Genomic DNA, 20,158 nt, shown 5'->3' with positions numbered 1-20,158 from the left:
GACAGTTGTTCATAAAGTTAAATCTCTACCTTGTAACCCACTCGTCCCCACAACAGATCAGTACAATATTTTGAGATATTTACCAAAAATACATTAAAACAAAGTCTTGTATAAAAATGTGTGTAACAGCCCTGTTCAGAATCACCTAAATCTAAAAACAGCTCTAGTGCCCATCGAGAGCCAAGGAGAGAGTGATGGTATAGTCCTGTGGCGGAACACTCCCGAGCAGTCAGAAAAGAGCAAGCCCTCACTGCCCAAGATGAATGCACTGCAGTTATCATGTAAAGCAGAAGAACACTTACTCACTGATCCACATACATGAATACGTGAAATCCAAGCTCACACAAATACAGGATCACAAATAGCAGAGAGTGGAAGGTGAGGGTGAAGGAAATGTTTGGTGATTGCTTTGGGGGTCATGCTAGGTCATGCACAGTTGTCAGCCTGGTCAAGCTGAATGCTTAAGCTCTGTCCATTTTCTACTATGTTTACTAGACTCTGTAATATTATTACATAGTGTTACTAGACTATGTAATAAAGATATCTGCTATAAAGAGGAGAAAGATGGTTAGAACTCAAATGAGATGGTTCATGTCTTAGGAAAGTGAGATACCCAGGTCATTTCCAAGATGTGATATGTGAGTAGATTGGAAGATGAGAGAAAGTTACAGCAATCTATTTCAGGAATGTGGGGGGGGGGGTAACAAGGAAAAAAACAAAGTGTTACTGAGCAGACCTGAGGGCTCAGCTGAAGAGAGCTAATAGGAAGATCACTCGCTGTAGAACTAATCAGTGTCATTTTGCAGTTGTTTGTTGTTGTTGTTAGATGCCAGGCGCCCCAGAATGAAGCACGGCCCAGCCCTGCACCATCCTCACAATTGCCGGTGCCTTGGAGCCCGTTATTGCGGCCACTGTAGCCATGCAGTGATGAGAGGCGTTATATCAGTTAACTGGTAGGACGTTAGGACATAATTGGAGGCAAGGGTACACGTGTCTTTCTGGGTCTTCTGAAATGAAGTGAGGTTTGAAATGGGTCAAACTTTACGAGGTAGAGAAAATACACATTGGACATATTGGGTTAACTATAATGTATTAATAAAATCAATTCTGCCGTTTCTCTTTATTTTCCGTAATGTGGCAACTAGGAAACATCAGATGGCTTGTCGGGCTCACATTCTCTCTCTTTGGGGCACTGCTGGCTTGAGGCATAGACATCAGAAGCTACTGCCTTAATGGCGGCAAAAGATGATGGATGCCCAGACTAGGGTGATGGCAGCAGGGAGGAGAGGAGCGGTAAAATCCGAGAGATATTTCCTAGGACAGAATTGACCGGCCGAGTTTAGTGATTGCATTTGGTGGAGGAAGGGTTAGGGAGAGGGACAAATCAGAGATTGCTTTCAGATTTCTAACTTGGATAATATCGATTGGGATGGGGTCCCATATAGCACATTAGAAAAGGCACAGGAGGAAGAAGCAGATTTGCCAGGGGCAGATGGAGCAAAAGAACAATACCATGTGCTGAACCCCAGCCTCTGGCCATCTATGCAGTCATTTTAACACCTGCAACCATGGAAGACATTAAGACCCAGAGAGATGATATAGCTTGTCATAGATCACTCAGAAAGAGGTAGCCTGAGGATTCAAATGCACACCAAGGTGGCCCGAAGTGATTTAAAAGTTTGAGAAAGCCCAATGACCACAGGATTGCTGGGGTTGTCAACGTTTGTGTTTATCGGAGTCACACTGTTAGAAAGCCGTGTGTCCTGATCTTAGTTTGCTGGAAGAATTGATCCACCGCATGGAGAGTCATAATTGGAGATGGGAAGATCATTTTCCGGGAGATAATTCTTAACTCAGTGGGAGATTACAAAATCAGGAGCCGTTTATACAGACAGCACCCCAAAATTTATGAGTAAAGAACAGTGCCTGTAGTAAACACTCAATAAATTGTAGCTTTCATTATACTTATTATTGCCTTACATGTGTTAATGCCTGACCTGCTGGGCCAAATCTGTATTATCATGAAGACGGGGGTTTTTTGTTGGTGTTTTTTCTTCCTCTCTTCTTATTAGTTCTCTTTGAAAATTTGAAGGACAGGAAAAATACCAGTTAACTCAGAACTCTAGGGAATTGGATTAATTTGGGGAGTGGGGGTTAATATAATTTGTTAATGTCACCTAAAATGTATTATATAAGTAACCACTAATATAAGTATTTAAGAAAGTATATTGCCCCCACCCCGTGTATGCAAACAATGTAAGACAACGCCAACTTTCAAACAAAATGATATACATCTTCATCAAACCAAAACCTAAGAGCCTTTGACACACAGCAATTAGGAATCTTGTGACCCTTTTTAAGAAGAAAGCCTTTAAACCATTTCTGGGGTGAATGGCCGATCTATGCACAATAGCAAATTTTTCTAAAAAGCCTCAAACTAAAGATTGCTCTTAAAGTGAGAACCTTGTTACTAGGGTTCTTTATCATATCAAACACCTTTATCACATCAAACTTTGTGCCAAAGATAGCACTACAACACTTTAGTGCATTGAGTTACTTATCATGTTCAGTACGTACCTTCATGGAAATCTCTGGCACAGGTCTCTATTTTAAATAGTGATGGCAGAAATGCAGCAATACCCTAGAGTACTTCCACAATACAATTGACCTTATGATAGAGTCCGTGTGGAGAAACTTCATTTGGAGATGGCAGAACCCATTTTCAGTGAGTCCCCCTAAATCCTAGCAAACTGATGTATCAGTACACACCAGTTTAAAGCTAAGGAGAACAAAAGGATGAGGAGCCCTGGTGGCACAATGGTAAAGCACTTAATTACTAACCCCACAGCAGCTGCTTCTGTGAAGGTTCATAACTTTGAACCCCTCTGACTTAGAGAATTGCTGCGAGTCAGAACAGCAGTCGGGTGTTTAGTTTAGGACTGAGAGCAACATAGCAATGATTGTGAGGATGGTGCGGGCCAATGTTTCATTATGGTATATCCGGAGTCAGAAACAGCTGAATAGCACCTAACAACAATGTCAGAATAAACTAAATGAGAGGCACTCAGGCTAAAGAAACTTCTTTCGGTGGCTTCTGGAGGAACAGTAGGTTACAGGTTGGCCTGCTAACCATAAGGTCAGAGGTTCAAACCCACCAGACACTCCACAGGAGAAAGGTGAGGCTTTCTTCTCCTGTAAAGATTTACAGCCTCAGCCATCCACCAGGGATCTACTTTGACACAGAGTGTTGCTGTAAGTCAGGATCCACTCGATGGCAGTGGGTTTGAATTTTTTTTTTTAAGTTTAGTAAAGAGGGTTGGATTTACATATTAGCCTCATTTCCTTGTTGGTAACTGCCATTTTTAGGGTTTTCAAAATACTTTAATGCCCTAGTTGGGGGACAGCAATTGCCTAAGTGATGAATGATGCTGGACAAGAAGGAATACCATCCACCTCTGCTCTCTGGCATGGTGCTGCGAGTCCTACTGAGTTCAAACAGGGGGGGGGAAGTACCATGTTTTTATCATCCATTATTAATATCAAGGCGTACCAGGAATTATTATATTAATGAGCCCTGGTGGCGCTGCTGGACAAGCATGAGACTGCTAGCCTCATGGTCAGAGGTTCGTACCCACCAGCTGCCACTCTGAGGGAGAAATCCAGGCTGTGCTCCTGTGAGGACTGACAGCCTCGGGAACCCTGTGATAGGGTCTCTGTGTTGAAATGGACCTGACAGCAGTGCGTGGGGTATTGTGTTGTTGGATTTCATCCGCCTCAAGCTGTTCAGGTAGTGGCTGTCAACACATGTTTTCCAAATTAGAAACAAGGAAATACAGAGATTCTGACTAGGGTCCAGCCATACTCCAAAGACATCGCTCAGGTGGTGTCTCTGTGTTGCCAGATTTGAGTAAGAAGAATCACCTGAATAATAACCCTTTGTAGAATATCACCAAAAATGTGTATATCTTATGTACTTAGATGAACGAAATGTATTTTGCTATTAACAACGTGAATTTAGAAACCATCCACTTAGCAAGTCAATTTAAAATATTCTATAGAAAATTGTAAAAGTTATTTTGACATGTTTTCCAGTCTTGTAAATAAGCATTAAAGTAAGCTTTTTTGTCATGAGAATCAAATTCCTCAATCATATTTTGGAAAATACCACAGTAATATAATCAAGATGAAATTACTTATTGGACACCACTGGGAGAAAGTGTTTATAAAAAGAAGCAGAGAAGAGCAAAAGAGAAAAGATATTTTGAAACGCCAGTGAACTAGTGCCTTGGCCCAGTCCCCCACATCGGATGAATACCACACGACTGTGACTTTTGAGCAGGGTGTAGGTTAAAATGTCTGAGTGTTCTGACAAGGATTTGAGGATCAGCGTCAGGGAAGCAGATATAACAAAGGGAGTACTTAAGCTTTAGATCAGAATTGAATTTTTTGTGTGATTTAGTAGTTAAAACCAAGGCTTATTTATAGTTCACATTCAGTGTTGTAATGTGTTGTTTACTAATCAGGGAAAATATTGAGATTCATCGTTCATATATCATTGAAATGATGATGCTTGAGCCACAGTTATTCCCACATTTGTTATTATTTCTTACTATTTATTTCTTAGAGCAGAAAATATATACGGCTTGATATTTGGGGAAAAAATAAATTGATGAAATACAATAAAATACCAACAGCTAAAATGAATTCTCTTCTTAAAGGCATTTATTTCAAACCAATTTCTGTTTCATTTGAAGAACAGAAAAGCATTTTCATTCACAAAAATATTTTGTTTTTGAAATACCACATTTTTCACTACTAACCTTAACGTGCTTTCTGATAATTTATCCAAAGTTTCCTAACTCTCTTATTACAAGAAACTTGACCATTTAGTGGGGTCATATGCCTTTTTCAATCTTATAAAATGAGGAGTCGTGTCAAATAGATTCCCATAACATGTAGATTTCTGCTCTTATCAGAATTGCAATTACCATAGCTCTATTGCTGTATATACTCGAGGATAAACCGACCTGACTATCAGCCAAGGCACCGAATTTTACCACGAAAACTGCATAAAAAGTGTGCTGAAAAACTCGGCTTAGACACAAGTATATGTGGTATTTATTTTATATTTACTCATTAATTGATCCTCCACTTTATTCCAGAAAGTATACTCAAAGGATGCGTTTACTCCTGGATGGTTTTTGTTTGCTGCGCATTACTTCACGCATTTACGTACCGCCCTCACCACTGCATTGTATTATGGAGCTGCTGCCTGCGTAGCCACTAGCTTCTTACTTTAGAAATGACGGAGGCAGCTATGAGCAAAAGCATTCTGAGAAAACGAGAATGAATTATTTAGAATGTTCAGAGTATTTCTTTGAGCCAGCTGTGGGTGCTGTCTCCTGTCTATATATTGAACTCAGATTGAATACATATTAATAGGTAAGATTTTGGCTTTGTGACAATAATTTCAAATAAGATGGACAGATAAATCTTTGATTTAAATGGCCAGTAAATTTTTAGGACACCTGAATTTGGTTACTGATGTGTCCGTGTCTTGCAAACACCCCTTTACCCCCAAGATTTTGTAGTCAGAAGTTAACCTTCTTGAAATTTCTTTTGAAAAAAGGAAAATCTTTACGAGTTCATTGCCGATGGTGAAGCACTTGATTTTATTCACAGACATAGAGCCTCCTTTGACCTAAATGACTTTACAAATAATTCTCAAAGCTGACTGACTTTTCTGAGGTTAGGGTCACAATTTCTGCTGAACCTGAAACTGATAATGAATTTGATAAATTTTAGTCCCATGTCCATTTTTTCTTCTACAAAAGAATAATGAAAGCCCTTATGGTTAATAAAGTTTGTGCTTGTTTATCAGCATACACATGTGATGAAATTGTATAGACCTAAATATGCAAATACACATAGGCAGTACCATGGACACTGGGAAAATAACTGACCAAGGTGGGTGGTTGGTTTCAATCAGTGTAATTTCCAATTGAAGAAAACTGGGAAAAGATTGACAAATTTCTGTGGATCCATTGTGTTAACTGCATGTGAATCTATAATGGTTTCAATAAAAACCTTTAAGTTAAAAAAATAAAAAAGCTCAAGAAATTGACAATAATTTTTTCTCTTAAAGGGACAGATAGTAAATATTTTAGGCTTTGTGAGCCCTAAGGTAGCAGCGACCCCACTCTGTGGGGGCTCCTGAGTGGCCAGGCTGTTCCTACTGTGTTATTTATAAAACACAGGTGATGGCAACAGTCTCCACTGTTCAGACTGATGGTTTAAAAAGAGACTCAGTGTTTAATATTCTCTGTGCTACTTCCTTCATGACCAGTAAAAGTAATGGGTTGATTCTATATTTTATAACTTTATAATTTGCAGCCTGTTTTTTTGTCTTGAAAACACTGCTAACATGCACGAGTATTGAGACATAAAGAACAACACTTCCGTTTACTCTAAATGTATCCAACACTCCACTGGTATCATGCACCTATATTTTGGGAAGAGAAAATAAGAACATTTAAAATTTCTTGCAGTGGAAAAGGAGAAGAACCCCTTTTATACAGAGAACTATATTCAAGGAAGAAATAACATGAAATTCAAGCTCACTGCCGTTTAGTCAATGCTGACGCATAGCAACCCCATAGGACAGGTTAGAACTCTCCCTGTGGGCTTCTCCTAATGGAACTCTCTATAGAAATAGAAGTCTCATCTTTTTCCCCACAGAGTGGCTGATGGTTTCGAACTGCAGACCATGTGGTTAGCAGACCAGTGTGTAACCGCTATGCCAACATGGAGTTCAAGCCAAACCAAGCTCTGCCATCAAGTCAATGCTGACTCATAGCAACCCTGTAGGACATGGAAGAACTGCTCCTATTCTACTGTGAGATTTGGGGGTGCTAACGCTTTACGGGAGTAGAAAGCTCTATCTTTCTCCCACTGAACAGCTGGTGGTTTTGAACTGCAGACCATGAGGTGAGCATCCCAACTTGTAAAATTCTGATCCCTAAATTTTGTTGGAATCTGAGTGGCGGACTGGTTAAAGCACTCAGTTATAACAAAAAATGTTGGCACTAGCCACTCCACCGGAGATGGATGGGGCAGTCTTCTTCCATAGACCACAACCTTGGAAACCCTAGGGAACAAGTCTACTCTGTCTTGTAGGGTCTCTGTCAGTCAGAATTGGTGGGTTTGGTTTAAGAAGCATGTGTTTGTTGACAAGACCCAACAACAACAAACATGAATCGTCGCCAAACAGAAAAGTTCTGGGAAATCGCATCGTCTGTACTTACCCGTGTTTTGTTCGGTTGAGTTGAACTCATTGCGTTCGTGCTGAACATCTCGGAAAGAGCTCAGATCACGCTCTCATTTTAAGAGTGTGATTAAACATCACCTGCAGAATCCAGCTTTCAGCAAGAGTACCCCCAGGCCTATTGTCAGAGAATGCTAAGAAAGCTCACTCTGCAGGGTCTTGACATTTAGTCAGTTAACTTTTACTTGATCTCCATGCTGCCATATCATGATTACAGCTTAAGAAATCAGGTTCAGTTCCCATGAATACTGATTGTTTTGCTCCCAGTGTGTTTCTTTTATCCTTCTGTTTATGCATCTCTTAATAATATGAGGGGCTTTGTGAGGGATAAAAATTACCTGGAATGAAGGGTAAGCAAGGAAAGAATATGTTTTAAAGAGAGCGGAATATTAAGTCTTCATTCAGTGCTGTGGAGTGTTACAAACAGAGATGGACTTTGCAGTTTAAAAGAAGAGGCAGTGCACAGCACCACGTACTAGTTGAGGGGTGGTGGTCAGGGATAACCATGATGGGACGGAAGTTTAAACCAATCTGCTCTAGATTGAGAGGGGGGTTGTTAGATCCAAATGAGATCTCATGATTTTAACCTTTCACAACTCAAGATTTCCATCTCTTAGATTATTTGCCAGTTAAATCTCTCTTTGTATTTGGTAGACGTGAGGCCAGTTGAGTGGACGGAAGAGTCTTAGAGTAGCTAATGGAGGAGGGCGGTGTGTGCTGTGCTGCTCATTGAATTGCTAGTACGTGACCAGTACTAATAATTATGTCTTCCTCCTTGGAATTGGATTGGGTGTTAGCCCAAATGCATTTTAAAGACATTCAGGGCTTAAAAGAAGACCCCTTCTGCTAGTTTTACTATATGAAGGAATAGAATTTTCAATTCCTACCCACTCGGTAAGCTACGTGGAAAAGTGTGATGGTTAATTTCAGAAATAGCAGTGGAAAGAATTGATGATCAAGTGGATCTAATAGACTAACAGCCAAATATCTAATGGATATATTAAGATCTATTAAAATTGGGGGAATATATTTATGAATGGCATTAATATCTGTGGTCATAGTGCCTATAAGTAATAACTCTTTTATTATCTGGTTATCTTGATAACTCCTCAAATTTTCAGCAGCCAGTGCTATCTCCCATAATTCCTTGCATTGTAAGTATTTCTAAACCATTATCAACATATCTGAAGCCTAATTTCTTTTCTTCTTAGCAGAGTGCCCTTCTTTTTTGAGTCATTATCTCAATATCACCTGATGAATGACCCAATTTCAAATCGAACCCTTCCCCTGTACGTCTCACTTCCCTACTTGCTTTCTCGATATCCTTTTTTGTACCAATGACTTTTTTTCTTCTTTACTCTCTGTGATGTCCTGAGCCCCACCCCTGCCCAGAGCTGCGGTGTGAGCTCGACAAAGGCAGAGGTTTTGTTTATTTGTTGTTTTAGGGTTCTGTGGTTGCTCTGTGCTTGTTCTTCGCATTTTGTGATTGGAGTGTACGTCCAGTTCCTTTGTGGTTTTTAAACTAAGGTGTCCTTGATACAGCTATTAGCTACCCTGGAGTGAAACTGGCTTATGTACTGGGACCCCGTGCACAATGGAAAAAAACACTACCCAATCCATTCCACCCCCATCCACAATCTGTGCAAATAATTTATTTCACTGAAGTCGCTTGCCAGTCTATCTTAGCTTGGAAATACTGCTGAAACCTGTTCTGGAGCAGCACCCAAGCCTCCGTGGACTAATAGGTGCTGGCTTCACATGATAGGGACAGTGACCTAGAAACGAACCTGAATCTCCTGCACCTCAAACCAACCCACTGCCTTTGAGTCAATGCCAACTCTTAGCGCCCCCAAATAGAACTGCCCTATGGGTTTCCAAAGCTGTCAGTCTGTATAGGAATAGAAAGAGTCCTACTACCTCTGTTGGGCCACTGGTGGTTTCAAACTGCCTACCTTGTGGTTAACAGCCTGTAAGGCATACCCAGGAATTCCATCGTCCTCACGGAAGGAGAGAATTCTAGCACTGAGTCACCAGCACCAGCCATGCTCCGTGGTGGACTGAATGAATGAGCTGCTGTCCAATGAAAAATATCCTATGCTGCTCCCACGCTTCAAATGACAGCCATCACCTCATAGCCCGGTTGCAGGGGTCAGGTCCTTGAAAGAGCAGCCAGGTTAATTTCCTTGTGCGTCTTTGCTTAGAAAAAATCCCTTTGGGGAACTGCTATGTGCCCTACAAAGTCAAGTACAAATTCTCCCCCTTGCAGTGTAAAGTCCTCCTTTGGCCCCGCTTTCTCTATTCCAAACTCTCCTTCTGAAATTGCTTGCCAAACCAGTGTCACTACGAATCTCTGGTGCTTCCTTATGACTGTCTCTTTGACTTTGCTAACTTTTTGTTTCTGCCCTTCAGACTTTAATTACAGGTTAGCTTCCACTTGACGCTTTCCAAAATAAGGGCAGCACAAAGGGAACGTTTTCTTAGCTGCTCCGGTTTTAGATGTGTAGTGTAATGTTACTTTGTCTTTGCCTGTGATTCGTCATCTAGCTGCTTTAGCTGTGGAAGTCCTTTCTCCCCAATGAGAGCGTGAACTCTTCCAGGCCAATCAACCTGTCTTCTTCCCTGTGGCTACTGCACTTGAATGTGTTGGGTAGGTCAAATTTGGACTTGTGGCTTGGTAGCCGGGAACCTTTGCTCCTTTAAGAATTGGATGCGGGCACAAATTTGTTGCTTGTGTCTGAGGTAATTGCCATGGAGAGAATCAATAAGTAGAGACGTCAGCACACACATTTTCGCAGCTGAGTCATGGTCCACTCCATGACAGTAGGATTTATACTTTGTCAAAAGGAGCTGTGGTGACACTGTTAAGTCTTAGATGGGTAACTATGACAGCAGTTCAGCTTGGAGGTGACAACTATCTTGTAAAGCTTGGAGATGCATATGAGTGTTTGTTTGTTTGTTTGTTTGTTTGTTTTTACAGTGGGTCCTTCGTTCCATGGTTCAACCCACCAACTGCTCCATAGGAGAAAGAGGGGATGCTCTCGGAAAGATGGGCAGCCTGGGAAACCCCACTGTGGCTGGGAGTCAGAACTGACTCCGTGGCTGTGATTTGGGTTTGGGCTCAGTTGACTTAGTCAACAATCATGTATTTTTTTAATTTGATAAATGAGATAGAGGGGGGTGGATGGTAAGGGTCACGGGAACCAGAGAACATACATAACCAAAGAACCCTCAGAGTAAATCACCAACCAGCTGTGGCTGGTTCAATGAAGAGGCTCAACGAGAATAAGGCCCCCAAAGTCTCCAAACTTTTGAATAGAAAAGAGTGATTGTTGAAAAGTGTAGTCATGGAAGAAGAGGAGGTGGGTTGGCCAGGGTACATAGAAGCTGGATGGTGCATTTAATTAGAGACATGTGGATAATGCAAATAGGGAAGATCAGAAATACGTACCTTTTGGGGGTCCGTTTTTTAGAAGAATAAGAATATGCCATTGGCTCCAGTAGACGCCTAAAATTGTATTCATAGATTTTTGAAAATTTATTTTTCTTACCAATATGGTGGTGCTGTCTAGATTAACTTTCAGAGATCATCCTTTACACTGATCTTTTGAAAGCAAATTAGTCTATTTTCAAAGCAAGGTTGTTATGGGAGTCTGGTTTAAGGAAAGATAATTGAAATATTCATACTGGTATAATTTTGTTGTAATTCTCATTTCAAAGTTAATGGAACATTGCTTGTTACAATGGAAGAGACATCCTGGGAACCAATTTATGTGTGAGAAGGCAGAAGATAAAATCTTTGGTCCTTTGAGAAAATCGCATGATCTTGCGGTTTGTTGTTGTTGCTGCTGCTGTGAAAGGATCTACCTGTGCCAGAGCACCATTCGAGGAAAGAAAGTTCGCCCTAATCAGTCTTGAGTTTTTTCCATGCTTAAAAGAAAGAGGTTCCAATTCACTTTAACACTCGAGCTTTTAATTAAAGTAGGTGGAGGTAAAAGCACTCTTTTGAGGGCTGTCGGTCTCTGTGTGACACTGTTAACCATGTGTGCACTGCTGTTTTGGAAGTTTGGCTCTTTGCTTGTCTGTTGTCTTGTTCTGATTCTTTCTGTGTCCTGACGAAAGGGGAAGGGACGATGCTAAATTCACGGAGTCCTTGCACGGAGTTCACAGAATGCACGCTGACCCCGAGATAATTCTCTGGAAAAATTACTGTTCTCTTCTTTTCTCTCTCTCTTTGCGCTCCCCTCTTGATATAAGTCTCTCTTACCACGACACTTACAGGACCCCTTACAGAGCAAAAGCAGGTTTCACTTACGGTGACTCCCCATCACGATGTGGCCGTTCCGCTGTGAGTTTACCTTCCCTTTTTGACAGCTGCCTTCGATCTGCCCAGGTTTAAATCTTCCTGTTTCTGACGTACCTTGAAATCAGGAGATGTTTTCGTATGGGTCATCTTTGGGGGCAAAGAGCAGGAAGGAAGCATGTGGGTAGACATCACAGCTGCCTGGACCAGCTTGTCTTCTTTAGCCAACATCAGGGCAAAGTCTTTATCACGAAACCTGATGATTCAGCTTTGATTGCTAATTATGTGTGGCACAGTTTTGCATCTAAAGAGAGTTTCCGGGGTCACTTTTCATTTTTATGTGGCCATTAATGTGTTACATAATGTGGATTGTGCGATATTCATCGTTTGAGAGTCAGTCTTCTTTGTTAGGATCCCTTTGGTCTCCCTCGAATAACCATTTAATTGCATCTTTTTATCGTGATTTTGGTATCTAATGTTTTAAGTCAAATTCTCTCTGTAAGGCGTGGCAGACAAAGAGTACATTACTTCACAAGTTAGTATAAACTGTACTTATAACCTTTTTATAATGCTCTGTTTTCAAAACAGATATAGATTGAAAACAATTTTTAACTGAGTATCTTAATAGCAGATTCAAACATAAGAGATGCTAAGAGAAGCCAGTATTGTTTTAAATATCATTTATGAAATTGTTGTCTATTCTGGCGTCCTCACAAAAGTATCAACACGGGCAGAAGATAGGAAACCAAAGGGTTAACAAGGCTTTATGAACCAGAAGGCCATTAACGTTTAATAATGCTGTCTCAAATATTTGTCAGTAAATTATGGTGATAATCAAAGATGAGCCGATGGGATTGTCCTTTGTAGTACTGTTTGATTTGATAACTCTAGTAATCCCTTAAGAACGCCAGGAAAAATATCTTAGGCTTACATTAGCAACTATAGTGAGTTTGTAAAATAACCTGTCAACCTCATGATGTACAATAAAGTCAAGAAGAAAAGAGTAACACTTAAGACCTTGTATATCTAGATATTTTTCATCATTACACTTACAGGGTATTTAACTTAATATCTCCTTGTTTCTTAGCATGACAAAGGTACACACTGCCTACAGAAAATCTAAAAAAAAAACAAACCCAAAACTGAGGATACACACTGAAAAGTATTAAGCTCATTATCAACCTAGGAAATAACACCCAAATGATTTTTTCATCTCTGTTCCTCCATTTAAAATGTAACATCTCACGACCAGCCAGCCTGCGGACCCCTGTAACTAAAGAGTACCTCTGTTGTCCCTGCTCAGCTGGGGTCTCCTTGCTGGCCTTGCGGAGAGACACCCTGGCCCGGCTCAGAGGAAAGCCAGCAGGACTTCCATTGAAAAGTGAACTTCTATAGTTCGCTTCAAGCTGAAGTCTCCTCCTCCTTGCGTTCTTGATAGCATTCCTGGAACAAAATTGCTGAAAATGTTGTATATAAATATGTATACAAACATACATACATATATATATACAAACATACATATATCTATTCTTGTATACATGTAGATGGAAAGTTTTGGCTGCTTATTCTGTGACTATTGTCATGTTTTGTTATCCCTCTGAACTTCCCTTTCCCCACAAGTGAAACAGGAACAGATGAAGGTGGCTGGGAGATTCAATAAGAAAATGTCTGTGCGGTCCATAGCGTAATAAGCTTGATAAACTTTAGTGGGCGCAACTTTTCCATCGGAATGTTGTCCCCACGCACGCACGCCACCATTGCCAGCGCCCCACCACCCCACCCTGCCACCCGGGGGCCTTTTTGTACTTGGGTTCTGTATGGTAATGTTGAGCCTAGCTTTTTAAGCCCTTTCTGGAGTTACTGGGTAAATAATTTACGTACAAGAGACAAAAAAAGAAAATCCCTAAAATCTGGGGGGAAATATGTAATTTTTAGAAATGAGTGCTCCATAGCTTTGAGGGGGAAGGGTTAAAGGAATTGTTATAGACTGGATGTGGACGTGTTGGAATGCTTTAGAAAAATCGATTCTATCTAATGGAGAGAATGTTTTTAAAGTGAACTATTGCCATTCCTTCAGTGAACCACACAGCAGAAAAAATTCAAGTAAACATTGAAAGAGAGGTAAGCTCTTCCGTACAGAACTAAGGAGAATGGCTGCGATCTGCCTTGGGGAATAGAATTGGAAAGACCTTTTTCCATGGGCATTATTCCCTAATGTCTAGCACCAGATAAGTAGCCTCTAATTTTAAATGTGCAATTATCCAAACAAGATGAATTGCAGAGCAGAGCTGGCTAAGGACGTCGGTCTTAATGTTCATATGTTTGTGCTCTGTTACAATAGACATATAGTTGGCGAAAGCCACATGTCTGTGAGAATCCCTAGCCCCATCCCCCCAGCTAAGTCCTTGGAGAAGTAGCCAGGCTTAACTCACAGCAACTGTGGGGATCCTGCCCCAGGGAGACACATCCCGGAATAAGCCTTTTGCCTTCGGTCCTTGATGTTTTTGATCAGTTGTTTCATCTGGAATAGATTTTATATTTTGTAAAACGCAAACTAGCAAAACATGAGAACAAAAGTTGAAACTCCAAGTTAGCAACCAAAGCTTGTGTGTGTGTGTGTGTGTGTGTGTGTGTGTGTGTGTCTGTGTCTGTGTGTGTGTGTTGAGGCACTATAAAATCATGGAACTTTTTTTTAAACTAGAAAAAAGACCATAGAAAAAATTTTATCTAATCTTTCCTCCTAATTTTATCACTAAAGGAAACCAACGCTGGAAGCCTAGAATACATTAGTGATAGAGCCGGGAACAAAATGTGTTGATTTATATTCAAAGCAAAGCAAATATCAAATACAAGAGTTGTCTATATTTTTCACTCTCAATTTAGATGTAAGGAAGATTATTGTGATTCTAGGCCTTCTGAAAATGAATTGTTCTCATATTTCGTGTTTTTGAGGTTCAGAAGTTTTCAAATTAATGACTAGATTCCTCTTACAATATAAAATGTAAATGAGTAATTATATCTAAAAAGAAAATGTGCTTTTACAGATAACAAATGCAGTCAGCATCCAATTGTTCATGAGCAGGATATCCAAATACACACTGGTTTTCTTAGTAGGTAGATAGAGCATGTGCTTACTGATGACGGCTTTGTGAGTTCTGTGTATTTGGGCACATATTTTGCATATATTAAAATGAAGTGATTTACTAAAATATTTGGGTTGAAGATAATGTATTCAAGAATATGTGCAAAGCAGGATGGAACAGATTCAAGTCAAGGGTTCTTGTTTTATTGATGAATAAATCCTATTAATACGCAGTTTCACTCCTGTTTTAAGAATTATCATGATTTTCAACAGAAGGGCATATTTATTGTAAACCCTAAGCAGTCTTTTCTGAAACCTGAAAAAGATTTGTGAAAACAGGCTGCAATAAAAATCACACATGCTTCATAAAACACCACTTGATAGATATCACTTGCACCATTAAGAACTAAACGACAAAGGATGTAATTTCAGTTCTGGCATGCAATATTAATCGAAAGCCTTTAAAACATCTTGCTGATGGGAACTATGACAACGTGACATTGAAGCATTATGAGCTAAAGACATCTATCTTAATCAGATTTTCAAAGTAAATGCCATAAAGCATACAGTTGTTTCATTCATCTTTACATTTTCACATGTTTTGGTGGGCCCATCGTTGTCTAGTGCGTTGCTTTTAAATGGCGAGAATACAAATCCAGTACTTCAAAATACGTATGAGGCCCGAAGATAGGATTGAACCAGAATTTTAGCCTATAGTCACAGAGAATTCTTTCGATAATGAGACAATTCTTTCTAGATTTTAGTCCAATGATAAATGCTCTTAAGTAAACATCTTAAATAAATGAGATTCAGAGATACTTCAGAAATGTAATTAGGTGGATACTTATCTTTACAAATTTTGAAATGAAAATCGAATGTTTTAAAGACCTCCATGTAGAAAGAAAATATCTCACAGCATACGTAAAATCTCCTTTTGTCTAAGGAACGTAGTTTTGAAAAGCTGCATTGCTTTAGTTGATTCAATACGTTGGTGATGGTGCCGGAGACTCACTTCCGACTCCTACGGCCCCTGTGCACAACCGAAGGAAACACAGTTGTTCTTTTATTGAAAAGTACAGGTTATAAAATCATTTTTAATATACCTCACCTCTTCTAAGGCTCACAATACAGCTGCACAGGCACAGCCATTACCCCTATCTTACAAGTGAGGAACTGGAGATGTTATACTATGAAATTCATTTGCTCAAAGGTACAGTTAGTAAGAACTGTAGAGGAGACTCAAACTTGGATCTTCTGTAACCGTAAACCCAGAACTCACTGAGTCCTCAGCACTTCTAGGGAAAAGATTTAAGAAAATGGCACTGCACTGTTTATAGATTCATGAAGTAAAATATTTGAAAGATCTGAAGAGTATCTTAGTTGCTGGACTAAGTGACTTTTGAAACTCTAGGCTAAGAGGACGCGTTGTAGGGACGGTGAGCACCCTAAATAACTAGGTGCGCTTTTGGCTTTAGCACAGTTCAAGCGAACCACAGTGTTCAAAAGGCACAAGAAAGCCCCATAAAATATCAGAATTGCTTCATCTCCCAAACAGTAAGAGCATATAGCATTTCTTGAGCACTTCGCATTGTAGAGAGCACTTTCACGTACATGATCTCATTTTGCTATTGGTCTTCTTATCTCTCTCATCGTTGCCGTTCTTTTGATGGGACTTGTGCATAGATGTACAATCATTAGGCTGGTAGAAAAATGTATATTGGGGTGAAGCTTTTAGTGTTCTCCCATGAAAGACAAAACTTCCCCAACATTATAAATGGTAGATAAGGAAGTTCATCAAGTAGGTACACATCAGCGTAAACCTTAACTCTCATTTCCAGAACATCCTAGAACACTGTAGGCTGGTGCTCAGTTGGCTGATCACTGGCAAGCCTTAGAGAAACTAAAGTCACAACTCACATTATTTTTCCGATTCCTTCTGTAGACCAGCTCTTCCTTTGATTCAGACATATTGCCCCAACCTATAAATTCTCTTGGTGAGCTGAGAATGTTGGCTGATCTGTTTGCTGGTATCTCCTCAATGCCTGGAGCAGAACCTGGCAAATAGTAGACATTCAGTAGATGTGCTAAACGAATTAATCCACAATGCATTATTTATGTTTTACCCAGAAATTCTGGGTGCTTTATAGTGGAGGAGTTGGCAGCTAATCTAAATTGCCATGTAGCTTAGAATAGAAAGGGCAATGGATTCTCAAAGAAAAAGAGTACAGAGATATAGAGGCTCATACTTTTATTACGTCTTTTAATCCTCTTGTCCAAAAGTGATTGTAAAGAAACTGAACCAGATTCTCATTAGTCCACATTAAACAGAGTCATCAGTTCATCTCTGCTCAAGTAGTGTCCTCTAGTCAGTACACGCCTTCCTTTTACATCTCCTGTCTCGCAACAATTGATATAAATAGCTTTACAACCAATTGTTGATAGGGGAGAAAACAAGACTAGCTATACGTTTTTAGAGTTTTTAAAGCTCTCTCATTTATGTTTTCAGGTAAATTGCATGCCACTGAGAAGTTTTAAGTGACAGTTGTGGGGAAACGTTCATGCAGTGGTCAATATTGATCAGGGACTTACAGAGGTATTACACAGGTCAGTTTCTTATGCCGGGCTTGTGCAGAAAGCTCTAAATAAAATAATGAAGCAGAGAACAAGTGCATGTGAACGCGATTTTCTGTGCTGCGTGATACTGCTTCAGGTGTTGTTAAGGTTCGTGGGGAAGCCGCTTGGAAAGGACTAGGAGCAGAAAGCACCCTGAGTGTCCATGGATTTTGCCCCAAACGGAACTTTGCTGGGTTTGCGGTATGACAATAAACGCCTGTGCCCTTAACTCAGATTTCAGACCACTTAATGTGTTCATACATGCTAAGGTAACGATGACCACTAAGTGTCTGCAGTGTACATGAAATTTTCTGGGCAAAGGAGACAGTTTTATACATAATTTACTATTTTCAGTGTCATAAAAATAACTTCCAGTGTGTGATAGCATTTTTCTAACTGCTTTTGATACATAGCCAGATGAGAGGGAGCTGTTTCCCAAATTCACCGAGATGAGCTCAAGGGAAAGCGGTCCACCAACCCCGCAGCGTGGGCTGATAACACAACCAGAGGTTAGGCTCACTCCGCGAACTGGGCCGAGGGCGCGGAATCAAAATCGACGTGTGGTATGATCCTTAGGCACCTGACACTCACTCAGAAGCTCTGGATGCTATGCTTCAAGCTAATAAAATACACAACAAAAGACTATATGTTTCCTCTTTGCTGCCCTGGATTTTTTTGGTTTTTTTGAAAGAAGCCAACTTGGAAGAAAACAGACATTTTCTTGGAGATGATGGAAGACAAAGGTGTAGCCCAGAAGTGAAGTAAGCGGAAATAAAAATTTTAGTATACAGAAGCAAAGGTTCGACCTCTGCTTTTGCTAATTCCCGGTAAATAAGCTGGCTTGGCTCCTGTTCAGGGATGTCCAGTTCCCTCCACATGGTCTGAGGCTCGTTCTGTAAACTCTCAGAGGCTGGGGCTTGCTGTCAGGATGAGCCACCAGTGAAGCCTGTGAATGCCTCCTAGTCGGTCTCACAAAGCTTCCCAGGTGTGTGTGTGTGTGTGTGTGTGTGTTCATTCAAACATCTTTTGATTTGTTCTCTCATTCCCATTCTGTGTCTTTTGGGAACAGGGTGTAAGCAAACTGCAAACACTCATTTCAAAAAAGCACAGCCATTCGCCCCCTCGCGACTACTCTCTCTCTTCTGAATGAGGCTGTTTCTTCTCTGGGGACATTCCTAAGCAATGTCATGTGTTGGCCTCCTCTGCACTGTGGCTGCTGGGGGCCGGCCCACAAGTGAGCTCCAGGGAGGGAAGCAGGTGAGACCCAGCAGTGGGCTGAGCGGTGCTCTCACCCAGTCCTCCTGTGCGCACGCGCACTCGCCAAGCACCAGCGGCCCTGCTCCTGTTCATGTCAGCTCATACTCGCCCTTCCCTGTGCCGCCTGGAGGGGGGCACACACAAACACAGACAAGCACTCACACCTGCTAGTGTCATCCCCCAGCAGGCGTGATTTCCTCTCCCAGCTTTGTGTCCCCTTTAGAAGCCCTTCCTTTTCCAGGCTGCTCTCTAAAGAGCCCACGCTGGCAACCCATAGAGGAGTCGGAGCTGGGTTGCACATCCGTCTGCAAACAGCCAGTTGAGTAGGGTTTCCCGGGCTGTCAAGCTTGATGAGCGCAGACAGCCTCCTCTTTCTCCCCAGAAGCAGCTGCTGCAGGTGACCCACCATCTTTTCTTCCTTTTCCTTGATAGTCTGTGATCTTACTGTTGTCCATTGCCATTGAATCCCATCCAGTTCCTGGGGACCTCGTAGATCGAGTAGGACACCGAGGTGTTTGCAAGGTTGTGGCTTTTAGAAGCACATCACTAAGCAAGTCTCCCCAGGTGCCTCAAGGTGGTTTCAAACCACCAAACTTTCAGCTAGGAGTCAAGTGCTTACCCATTTGCCTTTGAGGCCATGCTAGACAGGGAAAAGTGGCTTAGCCCAAGCTCATGACTGTAATGAAATTCTTCATTCTGTGAGAGCTGGAAGTGATTCTTTGATTCCTGTGACGTTTCTAAGTCATTTCAGTAAGCAAAAGTCTTTTCCTCGTCAGTCAGACTTGGTTCTATGTTCTTACTTCTTGTGATAATAGTATTGTGGCCAAGGCTCTTAGGTCACTTTGTTTTGCCACACTATATTCTGTCCTACCCTACGATAACAACCCTCCTCCCCTTACCCAGCACTCTGAGTGTCAGACACGGCACCTTTCCCATCTGTAAATAAGCCCTATGAAATAAATGGAGTTCAGGGAGAGTAAGTCACTTATTCAAGAAGAGTGAATTATTAATACATGTCCTGTGTCTCTGTGACTGCCTTTGCCACACCAACCCATGAGAGCAGAGATGCTATCTAGAAAAAGTTTCGGTGCATCCCCCAGCAGAGCATTGACCCGGCTTCATTATCCCAAAGAGCTCAGCTAATGTGCCTGACACCTGATTGGAATCAGAGACCTGTAAGGCACGTAAACTAGAAGCTACCTCATTGTCGAGTAGCCTCTGTGGCTCCTAGCCATGTTCACGGGCTAGCAGTCAACATGCTTTATTCAGCATGTCCCATGAACTAAGTTCATCATTCCTGCTGATAGATTTAATGTGTGCCACCAGTGGTCCAGTGGTAGAATTCTCACCTTCTCTGCAGGAGACCCAGCAGGTTCACCTCCTATGTGGCTGCCAGCTGTCTGTCAGTAGAGGTTTGCATGCTGTAATGACATTGAACAGGTTTCAGTGCGGCTTCAAGAAGAAAACAGACGAGGAAGAAAGCCCTGATGATCATATTCTGAAAATTCAGCCAGTAATAAGCCTGTTGATCACTGCGATCCCATCTACAACTGACCTTGGGGTGGTGCAGGACCAGACTGCT

The 20,158-nt window shown here is 41.2% G+C and overlaps 1 protein-coding gene across 4 annotated transcripts in view; it reads left to right on the top strand.

Annotated features, from left to right (window-relative positions):
• The window catches only part of TENM3 (teneurin transmembrane protein 3), a 554,322-nt gene that overhangs the window by 269,659 nt on the left and 264,505 nt on the right, over positions 1–20,158 (top strand). The gene's annotated exons all lie outside the window — the stretch shown is intronic.

This window comes from Echinops telfairi, unplaced genomic scaffold (genome assembly GCF_000313985.2).
Source record: "Echinops telfairi isolate 266 unplaced genomic scaffold, ASM31398v2 ScPeMD7_9;HRSCAF=40, whole genome shotgun sequence".
Taxonomy (NCBI): domain Eukaryota; kingdom Metazoa; phylum Chordata; class Mammalia; order Afrosoricida; family Tenrecidae; genus Echinops; species Echinops telfairi.
The sequence above is the reverse complement of the archived record's forward strand: the minus strand, read 5'-3'. Positions and strand labels throughout refer to the sequence as shown.